At 39.7% G+C, this 12,655-nt stretch overlaps 1 protein-coding gene across 1 annotated transcript in view; it reads left to right on the forward strand.

The window, feature by feature from the left end:
- The first annotated feature begins 3,441 nt into the window (after nt 1–3,441).
- TMEM106B (transmembrane protein 106B) overlaps nt 3,442–12,655 on the forward strand; it is a 913,836-nt gene continuing 904,622 nt past the window's right edge. Inside the window, exon 1 of the mRNA XM_044066752.1 lies at nt 3,442–3,569. The gene's annotated coding sequence lies outside the window, so the exon portion shown is untranslated. The remainder of the gene's footprint in view (nt 3,570–12,655) is intronic.

Raw genomic sequence — 12,655 nt, forward strand, 5'->3', positions numbered from 1 at the left:
CAGTCCTCTAAGAGAAGGAAATTAGTTTGGTGGACCCCTGGAGTAAACAGGCTATACAACAGAAGGAGGAAACTAGTTCAGAACAAAAGCAAATCCCAAGAAGGAAAAACATCCCTGATCAGTATCAGTAAGAAACTAAGGTCCCTCATGAAATCATCCAAGGCTAACTTCGAAAGAAAAACAGACAAGGATTCAAAAGATAACCAAGTGGCAACTCGCAGATATGCACTGAACTAGTGCAAAACAGCACAAAATATATTGAGCCTACTGATATTGCCAATATTCTGGCAGACAGATTCAGTGCAAACTTCACTCCCCTCTCACCTCCAAAAGGGCCCACAACAATACCGGAAAAGTGTTGTGTCCCAAAAATCACAGATGTACAGGTGAAAACAGCCTTTTCAAAAGCCAAAAACACAGCGTCAATGGGACCAGATGATGTTCCAGGCTGCGTCTTGCATGAACTACAGAACAAACTAATCCCCCACCTAAACACGCTGTTCAACCTCAGCCTCTCCACAGGCTACGTGCCCATACAATGGCGCACAGCAACAGTTATTCCTCTCCACAAAGGAGGGGCCACAACTGACCCTGGTAACTATCGGCCCATAAGCCTGACTAGCCTGGTCTGCAAGGCTATGGAGCTCATCACCATGGAACTCATTAACAAAGACATTGGGAACCTCCAAACACTTGATCCGACCCAGTTCGGCTTTGTTAAGAGCAGATCATGCTTACTAAACCTGGTTGACTTCTTCCACACAGTCACCAAGGCCATAAACGAGGGAAGGGTGGTTCACACAGCCTAGCTTGACCTCGCCAAGGCTTTCGACACCATTCCCCACTCGGGTATTACAGAAAAACTCACCAGCCTGAACATAAACCCCTACGTCACAGGATGGGTTGACAACTGGCTTATAGACAGAACTCACACTGTAAGAATAGCAGGCTCCAGGTCTGACTCTAAACCAGTCACAAGTGGTGTCCCGCAAGGCTCGGTCCTGGGACCCCTACTGTTCGGCATATACTTCTCAGAAGTACAGGAAAACACAGGAGGACTATGGCTAACCATGTTCGCCGGTGGCTGCAAACTGGGAGCTATAATTGACTCTCCAGCTGACACGGACTTCATCCAATAGGGCTTTACTGAGACGGATACCTGGTGTCAAAGTCATGGCCTCAAGTTAAATGTCAAAAAATGCTTAGTCATCCCATTTGGGAAAAACAAAACACCCACAAATTACCACATAGTTGGCAGCCCCCTTAATACAGAAGAGGTAATAAGAGATCTGAAAACCCAGGTAGATAGTAATCTCTCCTTTGATAATCATATTACCAAAGTAGTTAGGAAATCCTTCTATGTGGCCCATCTAATTACTAAAGGGTTCGCATCTAGAAATAAAGAGCTTATAGTGCCCCTCTACTCGTCACTCATTAGACTCATCATAGAGCATAATGCCCCATTGATGTACCTCACAAGACACTTCCAACAGCTGGAATGACCACAAAAGTACCTCACCAAGAGGATTATTGGCATCAAACATATGTCCTATGCAGCCCGACTGAAAAAACTCAAGCTGTACTCAGTGGCATATTGCTTACTCAGAGGTGATTTCTGCCTGACTTACAAAGCCATATCCAACTTAGAATTGATGGATATGCTCCACCTAAAGAAATACAAGTCACTGCGAGCCACGCTCTCTAGTGAGCTAAACCTCGCCACAACAATAAATAGAACATGCTGGAGGGATAGATTCCTATCACAGAGACTCCCCATGCTTTGGAACAAAATTACAAATTACATCAGGCAGAGCCCCTCTTCAAGAGAAACCTTGACGAGTGGATGGGTAAAAGAAAAAACACCCCATGGGATCACTTCATTGGCTCTGCTTCACAGAGGATCAGTTAATTAATCAATGGGGTGGTGAAAGCCAACACATTCTGGCTAGGCTTCCAAATGCCCTCGGGCAGATAGCCTAGTACCTACCTATGATCCCACATCCTTTCATACATCTCAAATGTCTGTGATTTTGACTCAAATTTTAACTGTCCCTCTAAATTCCTTGTAAAACTGGCAACTTTTGTAGGAAAGGTGGTGAATTGCACTCATAGCCAGCCTTAGGCATAGACCAACTAGGCATCTGCCTATGGCACCGCTCTAGCAGGAGCACTTTTCCAGCATTTATTTGGTGCAGGTAGACCTGGATACGGGCACAGGGTGGTGTAATAAACACTGTGAAGCCCTTTTGCCTAGGGCACCAGCTGACCTAAGACTGCTCCTGCACTTAAAAATGACAATAATTAAGAGTTATAAGCTTCTTTTATTTTAGAAAATCTATTTTAATTCACATTCTCTTATTCTGTCAATGTCTCAAGCTAATAATACTAGTATATATTTTTTTAAGTGTCCCGATTACTTCTGATTTTTGCCCCTGATTGCTTGAAACCTATGGCTGGTAGCAGCTCAGGTGGATGTAAAAGAAACCATGGCATCTACCGAAAAGATTAGAGCAAGTTCCCCGGTGTTTTGGCCAAACTCCCACTAGTCATATAAACACCACCTCGAGTCTCCTCTAAAAGAGCCTACATCCACAAATGATAAATAAATTGATAAGCGAGCCACTTAGTTACATTAAAAACAAAATGTCCTGGCCAAATTTCCCCTGGCCATACAAACACCACCTCGGGTCTCTTCTAAAAAGGGGCTACCACCACATAGAATAAATAAATTGAAAAGTGATCCACTTCATTATAATAACAAAATGCCGTTTCAATCCAAAGCACACATTTTCCAATGATGCAAGCATCCGGATCCCTTCTAACACCCTAATTTCTGTTACCCCCTCCCAGCAGCTTCTAACTGCGTGATACCTCTGATATTAATGCAATCTCCTGCAGTGTTTCTGTTTCTCCCTTTAATGGTCCATGCAAACACACCTGGTATAACGTTTGATCTCCCGGCCCATACTTCATCACAACACAGCGCTTAATACCAAACACCCCCCATTGTTTTTCCTTCAGAGAACAATGCCCAGTTCTACTTCAAGCACTCTTTTGGAGGTCCTGACAAATGAACGTTTGCCCACCTTTTAATGTGCGATAAACCCCTGCCCCCGGCCTTACCCCAGTTTTATTTTTCTGGTAGTGCCAGTTCCCCAAACACAAATCAACCTTTACCATAAATAACAAAAAAACAGCACACTCTAGTTTGTTCATACTAGCTCGCCTTTAAAGAAAAAAAATGCATATTTTTCAAAACTTAAGAGATTAGATTCCTACCAATACTTCTAAGTGCAAAACTACAAACTATGAACACGCCATAGAAAGTGAGCGGACACCCACCTCCGACATTCCCATACATCCCCTACCTTGCATCGGCACTTACCACTAAAAAAGGGCTCTCTCATGCTAATCACGTGCCCTCTCACACCCTGTAACACCGCAGTCAATGCGCAGGCGCTTTGTGAACGTGAAGAGCAAGTGCAGTAATAAACATTACAGTTAATAATTATGAACTGAAAAGGGATGTGGTAAAGCCAGAGAAAAGTGTAAATTAATTTCATTATAAGGTAAGTGTGCGGAAGATACAGAAGTGGTACCGTGTAATAAGCTGCTTCTAAATATGATGCTCAGTAACTGGCTCCATCTTTTGGTGTTGTGGTCCATTTCTACGTCGGATCTCTCTGCGCAACCAGATGAGATGAGGGTTTGCTGCTGTGATGCAGTTTTCCTCATTTTCGGGCCGTAAAATGGGATTTTACTTCTATAGAGCACTGGGTAGTTAGTGATACCCGTCTGCTATTAATGGGGATGTTTGAGTCTTGTGATGTAATGCTATATTTTATACTGCTTCAACGTTTTGATAAATTACTAATTAGAGTTCATCAGCATTGGCTCACTTATCATTCGAGAAGTGTAAAGTAGTTTGTTCATCTGTTTACTTTTGTCTGTCTTCGTGATTACTATGTTTATCAGTGAGTCTCTGCTGCCCTGCGTTGGGGTTCTATTGCTGCCTGGCTGTGGCAGAAATATGTTCACGTAAACAGATTTTGTGGTTGGCTGTATAAAAATGGACGTGATGATTAGTTAGATAATCTACGTTGTGTTATATTTGTAAGTGGGATTGAGACTTTATGTTGCTTTAAGCATATTTAATGATGTGAAGAAACGGGGAGACTTTGTTCCGTACCACCTAACATTTCTTCAGTAAAACGAGTGACAGTATGACAAGTAGACAAAATGTGTGGAGCACCTTCAAACTTGAGAATGGAAGTAAAAAAAAAAAAACATTGTGAAATTAGGTGTATTTGTAGGTTAGAAACCATGACTGAGTATTGCTATTTTTTTCTTGTAAACATCTCTGGGTAGTGTGGAAAACAACCATATCCCACAAAAGTACAGAGGGTTTTGAAAGCAAAAATTAGTTTTGTTCTTTTTCTTCAAAAACATTTTTTTTATTTTGTTTTCATTATAAACATACGCAAATGTACATATAACAAATACAGTAAAGCAGTAACAAAACTATTTACGATATTTATATTCATCCATGATAACTTCTCATAGATAAAATTATTGTTTATCAGTATTTGCTCGAACGATTTTCCAATTTTTGCCATGCTGTTTTTTTATGAATAATGTTATGAGTTCTGTGACAAATGGTTTGCAGTTCTTTTTTACAAACAACTTTTGCTAAGTTAATAAAGTCTTTAAACATCAAATCTTGTTTACTTTTCCAGTTCAAAGTAATAACTTTTCTGGCAATTGCAAGAATTGACCAGAATAACTGAGCATTGAATAGGATTAGTGAGTTAGAAATATGACAGTTGTCAGACCATAAATGTCTGAAGTCTTTCCTCTATTGAACAACATTTCTACATTCAATGAACGTGAACCCAGTTGGCCTCTAGTAATTCATCACATTTCCAGCATTTACTTTCACTGTTTTTGAGTGTAAGACTTATTTTATGATTAGTGATTTTCTTCATAATGTGTTGTACTATAAGTATCTTATTTTAATTGCTTTTGCATATTCAGCGTGACTAACAGGTGTGAACCTGACAGTTTTTTTCGTATATCTCTGTTGCATGAAGGGTATTGACAGCAGCATCCAGTACTGTAGCATTAATTCATTTTCTAAAGATGCTGTATGCCACTATGTAACAACGCAGACATTATATGCAATAAATAAAATACTTACCTCAGAAGTTCTATGGCACTGTGTAGCAGTGCAGACTTGATAACTGCATACATAATTTATGGAGTGTGCATTCATAATTTTAATAATGTAGGGATAGGGTAAAACATACACACTGTGTTTTCCCAACGAATATAATGGACAAATTGCCAGCCAGGTCTTGTCGCAGCAAGTACACAAGGCATATGTATTTTGTGCATATTTACTTGGCAGAATTATTTAGAAGTAGCAAGGAAGGGGGGGGGGGGTTCAAAAAAGGGACAAGAATGGATTTACAGTAGAGAGTCGATTATCTCAACTAATTGGGACCTAGGGTAGTTCGGGTAATCAAACATACATTGAACCAGATAAAAAACGTCTAAAAATCTTGTTTTTTCTGCACTCGGGGAATACACTTCGATTGCAGTGGACAGTAAAGAATATTTGTCACCAGTGAGCAGGCTACAAGCTCAAAAAATGTGCACAAGCAAATACATATAACTTTTACATATTCAGGCTTTATAATTTTTCTTACCAAATAACTTTGGAAGACTGTGTTCGGATAATTAACGGTTCAGATAATTGACTATCTACTGTACCAGTAAACAGCATAGAAATGTAAGGCAGGGGTGATAAAGAATGATGAAAACAGAGGACATGAAATGGCGAAGAAAGAAATGAGTAGAGAGAGGTGGCAAAATGATTAAAGTGATGTGGGAAATGTAGACAAAAAGGGCATAGTATAAATTGGTAATGATAATGTTGGAGAAAGCAGTTCAGCAGCAGATAGCCTGGGTAATTAGGAGGGCAGTCAAGACTGCAGTGATTTGAATGATATATTGTTTCTCTGGATGGGGTGACGAATTACTCACTAGGCACACCTAAATCACCTGCTAGATACTTGGCTTTCCATATTTTGTCTTACTGGTAGTGACAGCTTGTTCCTTTCCTTAGCCTTTCACATTGAAACATTGTATGTGGGAGGCATTGGAGAAGCAAAGGCGCTAGGAAGGAATGTGCGTTTGCAGTATCTTATTTAGTGCTGAAGATTGTGGGTGATATACATGTGTATTACACTTAAGCATATTTTACATATGTGTGTGTATGTATTATGGATGTGCAAGTAATCAGCATAAATGCATTATTTAGACTTTTTCCCACTTCCAAAAGTGGTGAAATGGGGGGGGGTTAGGGATTACAGATCAAACCCTTATGCTTCTTCCTTGTATGTTGTCCAAACTGTAACTCTCTGTATTCCCACCTCAGCAGCTCTACAGTGCTGGGGGGGGGGTTCCTCCTGACCCATAGTTGAGGCTTGCTTTCCCTCTTCCCTACGTACTGATAGATATGCATAGTTGCTTCATGGCTCATCTCAACACTGTGTAGTTATAAAGTGTTTAAAAACTGTCTTGTGTCTCCTATTTGCATATCATTGTAAGCAATAAATTCAGATTCCCATGCAATAATATTATCTGGCTTAACTTCAACAGAACTGAATGACATCATCAGATCTTTAAATGCAGTCAGTAAAGACATTAGCATTATATGTGTGTTCACCCTCTTTGCTCTCATTCAGCAACATAGCTTACTTAATGTGGAATAGGAACAAAACTGTTTGTGATTACAGTGCAGACTTCTCTTGGTAGCCTTATTGGCAAGCGATTTTAAAAGTAGAAATTAAAAGAGAGAGACCCAAGAGCAGTTGCTCTGAGAAAGATGGTACCATAAAAGAAACTGGAGGCAGAGTCAAAGTCTAAAGAAAGACATAACTGCACATATCCCATGATGTAAAGTGTCACGGAATGTGCACAGCTTTAAACAGAAGTATTTGACTGGGAGTCTGTTAGTTTAGAGACTGTAAATTGGCCATAGGTGTGAACACGTGAGAGTGTGTGGTATAGAAAAAAACAACCGCAGCAGGGCTGGCCACCTAATGGTGTGAACATTTGTTCAAGATGATTGTCACTGTTTGAAGTGACACCCCAGCTTTATGTGCAAAGATGGGGGGGGGTAAAGGGTTGTGTGTGGCTATATGGATTGTGGGGAGTATAATTCACAAATCTGAAATGTGTTTTTGTAGTACCTTATTTAGTGCCGGACGTTTTAGGGAGTATAAATCACAAATATGAGTTGCTTCTCTTTAAAAATGTGTGGGAGTTCCAGCCAGATGATTTCCTGTAGCCTCACAATGACAGGAACAAAACTGCAAATGAGCAGTATAGCTTTAAGTTTATTCTAGTTGTTGAGTATGGTTGAGCTTTGTAAAGATGTATGAGGTATGCAGAAAGCTAAGCAATTGGAATGTGCTGGCTATCACTGCTTGGGATATGGTTGGTTATGAAGCCCATTGTTTGGTACTGCATAACTAGTTTTTAGTTTATTTCATTGATACTCACATTGATGTGATGGTCAGTTCCAGGAAACTCAAAGACTGACCACTTAGTAGGTGTTTATCATATGTATTAAAGTGTAAGGTGAAAGTATAAGCAAAGGAAATACAATCCTTTCTGAACAGAGTACATTTTTTATTTTGGATATTCAAGGACAGACATGACTTTGCCAACTTATGTGTTATATAGAATTGAGTTTTGTGGCTTTTTCTTTACAGAGGCTACAAGGAAACAGGACATACTTGTGTGGGACTGTCTGAATATTTGTTACTCTGGATGCACCACAGTGTTTCCACATACCGTTTACAAAGATGGAGAACCATAAGGGACTAAGCACAAAGCCCCAAAGAACACTTTGAGAAAGTGGAGAAGGGCAAATTTCATATTTCCATCAAACCAATTTGTTTTATTGGTAGGTGGCCTGGGCCACTTTTTATCAGCCATAACCTCATTTAAAAAATAAATACATAAACAGGATGCCAGCAGTTTATCATGGAAGAATACTATTAAGGCTGATTTAACACACCAAGCAACTGTAATACATACTGCTGTTAGTAAAAGTGTCGAAAGCCACCTGCATCACTTGCCAGAGTGTAGCCATGACTTTATAAAGACTAAAGACTTAAGATTAGGTAGTTATGTTATTGCATCTGCATTTTGTTTTCTTTCATGTATCTGATGATGTATTTGGACAATTGCTATCAAGAGGCTAATTTCATAGGTGGCCAAAGGGAGGTGGTGTTTGTCTTTCTTAAAAACTTGGGTAAGTCAGCTAGCACTGCACTAATAACATTATTTAGTCAGCTAGCACTGCACTAATAACATTATTGAGATTTATTTATTGTTTTTATTTTAAATGTTTGCCTGCAGGACGCACTCATGCCTTCTTCAGGGGTGACCCAGGAGCAGTTTGTAGTCAAGTCTTTCTCGGAATCTCAGAGTAGGCAAATGAAGGTGGAATTAATCAAACCCTGTACCCTGGGTACAGTCAGCAACTTATTAACAACTTAAGAGCTATAGTCCTCTGTACTTACTGCCAGACTGAAATTAAGTTTGAAACCAGGCTTTGCCATTAGTCATATGTCTGTGTCAAGCCTGGGCAAAAGCTGTTTTTTGAGCTGATAAAATGTTACTTGAATTGTGGTTGAATAAATGATGTGGAAAGGAGGAAAGTTGTTCTGTAACATATTTTATGAATTGGAAGACTAGTGCAGAATTTGGCTGGTAATGGTATATATTTGTGTAGCAGAATTATGGTTGTTGATTTCTAGATATGTTGAACATTCTTGCCAAAAATTGTGTTAAATGACAAAATGATGGTATTTTGATATTTAAAAATGGAAATTACATATTTTGGGATGGTAGACAACATGGCTTAAGCATCAGCAAAAGCTACAGGAAGAATTCTACATGCAGGGGTTGGATGTGATGCAAAGAAAGTGCTATTCAGATGTGTTTTAAGGGAGTCATTCATGACATCAGAATCCAGGAGACTTGATGGAAGTTTTTCAAATGTAGCTGCACAAACAGCAACTCCTTAAAGTAGCATTTTTTTCAGTGCTTGTAGTTTACACGTAACATTGCGGAAGTACAGAAGTATATCGATTGTGGGAAGCCAGGGACCTGAGTTTAATTAATAATCTCAGAATAATTATGAAAAGTGTGTGAATGAAGGAGGGGGGAGTTGCCATCCCACCATCAAAAGACTGATGTATAGTTTGTATATATATGCTTGAGTTTGCAAATGTTTGATGAGCAGGGCTGTTGAAGTTCCATGATTTGGAACCAGTCTATAAAAGTTGCATTTTGTCTGTCTGAGTGGATGAAACAGATGACTCTTTGGAATGGTAGTATCAAAGGATATACTGAATTGTTTGGCATTTTCTGCTGCCATCAGATGAAAAATGTTGGGCAGTGTTATTTGTTAGGATGTAGCACTCAATTGACTGCAGACTAGTTTGTCTTTGGATTGCTTGCAGTAACTCTCTTGATGTCTCATGAAGTATTTCTTTCTATTGCTAACATGTTTTTTTCCAGTATAGATTTTAGACTCTGAAGAAGTTTAGTGACTAAGTTGCTCACTCTTTTTTTTTTTTTGTGGTAGTCCCCCCACAGTTTGACCCTAGGAGATATCTGTGCTTTGACGTCATGTGTGATCCAGTGTAATCACCCACATATGTTCATATGTAAAGGCTGCTGGAAGAAAGTGCTGAAAAAACACCCATACAGTTTTAGGAGCATTACTGGATGTCAGAATTGAAATTTCCCATATTACTGAGGCATAGTGTTGTACTTTAAAGATTTTACTGTGATGCCAGATGGCAGAAGTTGGAATTTATCAGTTGTGATGGCCAACAACATGTTGTCAAGTAGAGATGTGAATATGCAGTTTAGTATGCTTTCACTAACAGAGACCTTAGCCATTATGGTAGATTGTGTTCTTAGTTTTGTGTAGCCAAACTGTTGAGGGGAAGACTAGGAACTGTCATTAGTGGATAGTGTCCATTCTGGGTGAAGTCCATCATGACTACAAGTTCCATTTTAATGCCTATATTCAGCCACTGTAGAGAGTCTTTAGGAGTGCTTTCTGATTAGTCTGGGAGACATTAGATACTGGCAAAGTCGGTGTTTCTTTTCTGTTATTTTGTATGGATGGATTTTAAGGTTTAAAGGCAGAGGGTCACATTACATGATGTCACACTGTTATGTGGTCTTTACTGTAGATATTGTGTCATTGTGGTAGGATTCGTGTTTAGGTTTATTGCTTGCTGCCCTGCCACATAGTAGATTTGCTGTGACAATATCATGTACTTTGCTTCATTGCTTCCATTTTCATGCATCGTTTCATTATGGTGGCATCTGATCCTGCTGTTAACACCTAACGTATTGTGGCAACTCTACCAAATGTACCCATCATTTTACTTTTGTTATCTCTGTCGTATAATATTTTTTTTGCTGTTACATTGACCACCATATTTAATTTGTTGTACTGTGACATCTGTTTGTGCTGCTTATTTATTCTTATAATATTGTGCTGCATTGTACTATACTATGTTGAGCTGTACTAGGTTTACTGTATCTATGGTGTTGTATCATAGTATACAAAATTGCACTGTTTTTTTGCACTGCCATGTAATTGCTTTAACTGATTCCTTGTATGTCTAGCAGCTACCATATTGTGCTGTATTATACTGCATTTGCTCAGTTTGCATTACTTCACTATTTTTTTATATGTCATACAGCTTCTCCTCCCTCCTACATAGATCAAGGGTCAGTATAACATTGTTTAATATAGAAGTGTCAGGTAACGTATATTAATCAGTGGTCCCCAGTCAGTCTGCCCCATCTGTTGCTACATGTCTAGCACTGGGCACTCTAGGGCAGTGTATTAACTGCCACATGCTTAATGATATTCATGTGCTGTTACTGCAGAATGAGAGCATGTATGAGAGGTATAAATACTTATCATAACTGGAGATGAACCCTTGCACAAACTAGTTAATACCAATATTAATTCTACACCTACACACTGCCACAACATAAACAAGTAAAATACAAAACCTTTCTGCATTGAAGTGTTCCAAACATCAGTTCCAAAACTGCAAAGATCTCCTAGATATGACCGTATGCTCCACAGCCAGACCTCAGCAACACACTGATACCAGTTCTGTACAACACATGGCATCTTCGACAATCATCACAGATTAGAATCTTCAGATTGGTTTGTCCAAATCCTTCAGTTTACAGGAAGAGTCTATGGTATTTTATTTGTTATACGTGATTGCACAATTTTTTCAGTCTTGTAAGTAGTACAGTAGTACATCAAAGACAGGGTAGTGCTCAGCTGTGTGTCTGGCACTACAGTCCGCTGTATGACCAGGGCACTTGAGTCCCTTCATCCCAGGTATGAATGTGACATGGTCATTGCTCACATGAGTATGAATGACTTGTGATGCAGTTTCTTAGACTGTATGATAAGGAATGTTCCTTAATATCTGAAGCTGGAACAAAACTAGTCTTGAGCAGTGTCCTACCATGACTGATGCCATAATATAAGCAAAAGATGTTAGCTTGCACTGCTGGCATAGAGGAATAAAGCCATGATCACAGCCCAGGTGACTAGAATTTGACTAGTACCTTGGGCACTTGATAGCACAGGCTGAGAAAATAAGGGTTGCAGTCTTGGGGGTGAGGACATAGATTATTTCCTGGCTCATGCTACTGCTCTTATGACAGGGCCTCAGCTTGAGAGAAGTCGTCCATCATGAATTTGGGAGCTGGTACAAGGGGTCCTACCATGACTGATGCCACAATATAAGCAAAAGATGTTAGCTTGCACTGCTGGCATAGAGGAATAAAGCCATGATCACAGCCCAGGTGACCAGAATTTGACTAGTACCTTGGGCACTTGATAGCACAGGCTGAGAAAATAAGGGTTGCAGTCTTGGGGGTGAGGACATAGATTATTTCCTGGCTCATGCTACTGCTCTTATGACAGGGCCTCAGCTTGAGAGAAGTCGTCCATCATGAATTTGGGAGCTGGTACAAGGAAGATGTGGCCATGGACACCCAATCTGGAGATGGTAGACTCTGTCTTCACATGTCCAAACAAGGAGGCATGGGCAGCTTTTTTGGTGATGTATGCACTCATGTCACCACCAGTGACAGGGTTAGGCCTCATTCTTGGGATACCAACAAGAACATAAAGCATTCTCACTGCTGCCTTGTTGATGCCTTTTCCATCCCTGGATATTATAATGTTTGATGAAGCTTGTTCGTTGGCTGACATGGGGTAAAAGTAATAGACAAAAATGTTGACTTTAGCAGTTGATTTAGTTATTGGTGTCATCCTGAGGGTGTTCATTGTAAGTCAGGCTGGAAAGAGATGGAAGATAGGCCTGCGTGTTTCACTAAGAATCACCTGCAGCTACCTCATCAGGGCTTTCATATTCTGGAATAGATTTTCTGTACCCCATAGTGTTCTTTTAAGGCAATGCCAGTGAACTCGGTGTGCTGACCTAGTAAATGTAGATTATAAATTGAGAAAATCAGTGCAGTAGTACTCAACACATGGAGTCTAAATAAAAATACC

The sequence above is a fragment of the Protopterus annectens genome, chromosome 3.part1 (genome assembly GCF_019279795.1).
Source record: "Protopterus annectens isolate FY-2018-M chromosome 3.part1, PAN1.0, whole genome shotgun sequence".
NCBI classification, from domain to species: domain Eukaryota; kingdom Metazoa; phylum Chordata; order Ceratodontiformes; family Protopteridae; genus Protopterus; species Protopterus annectens.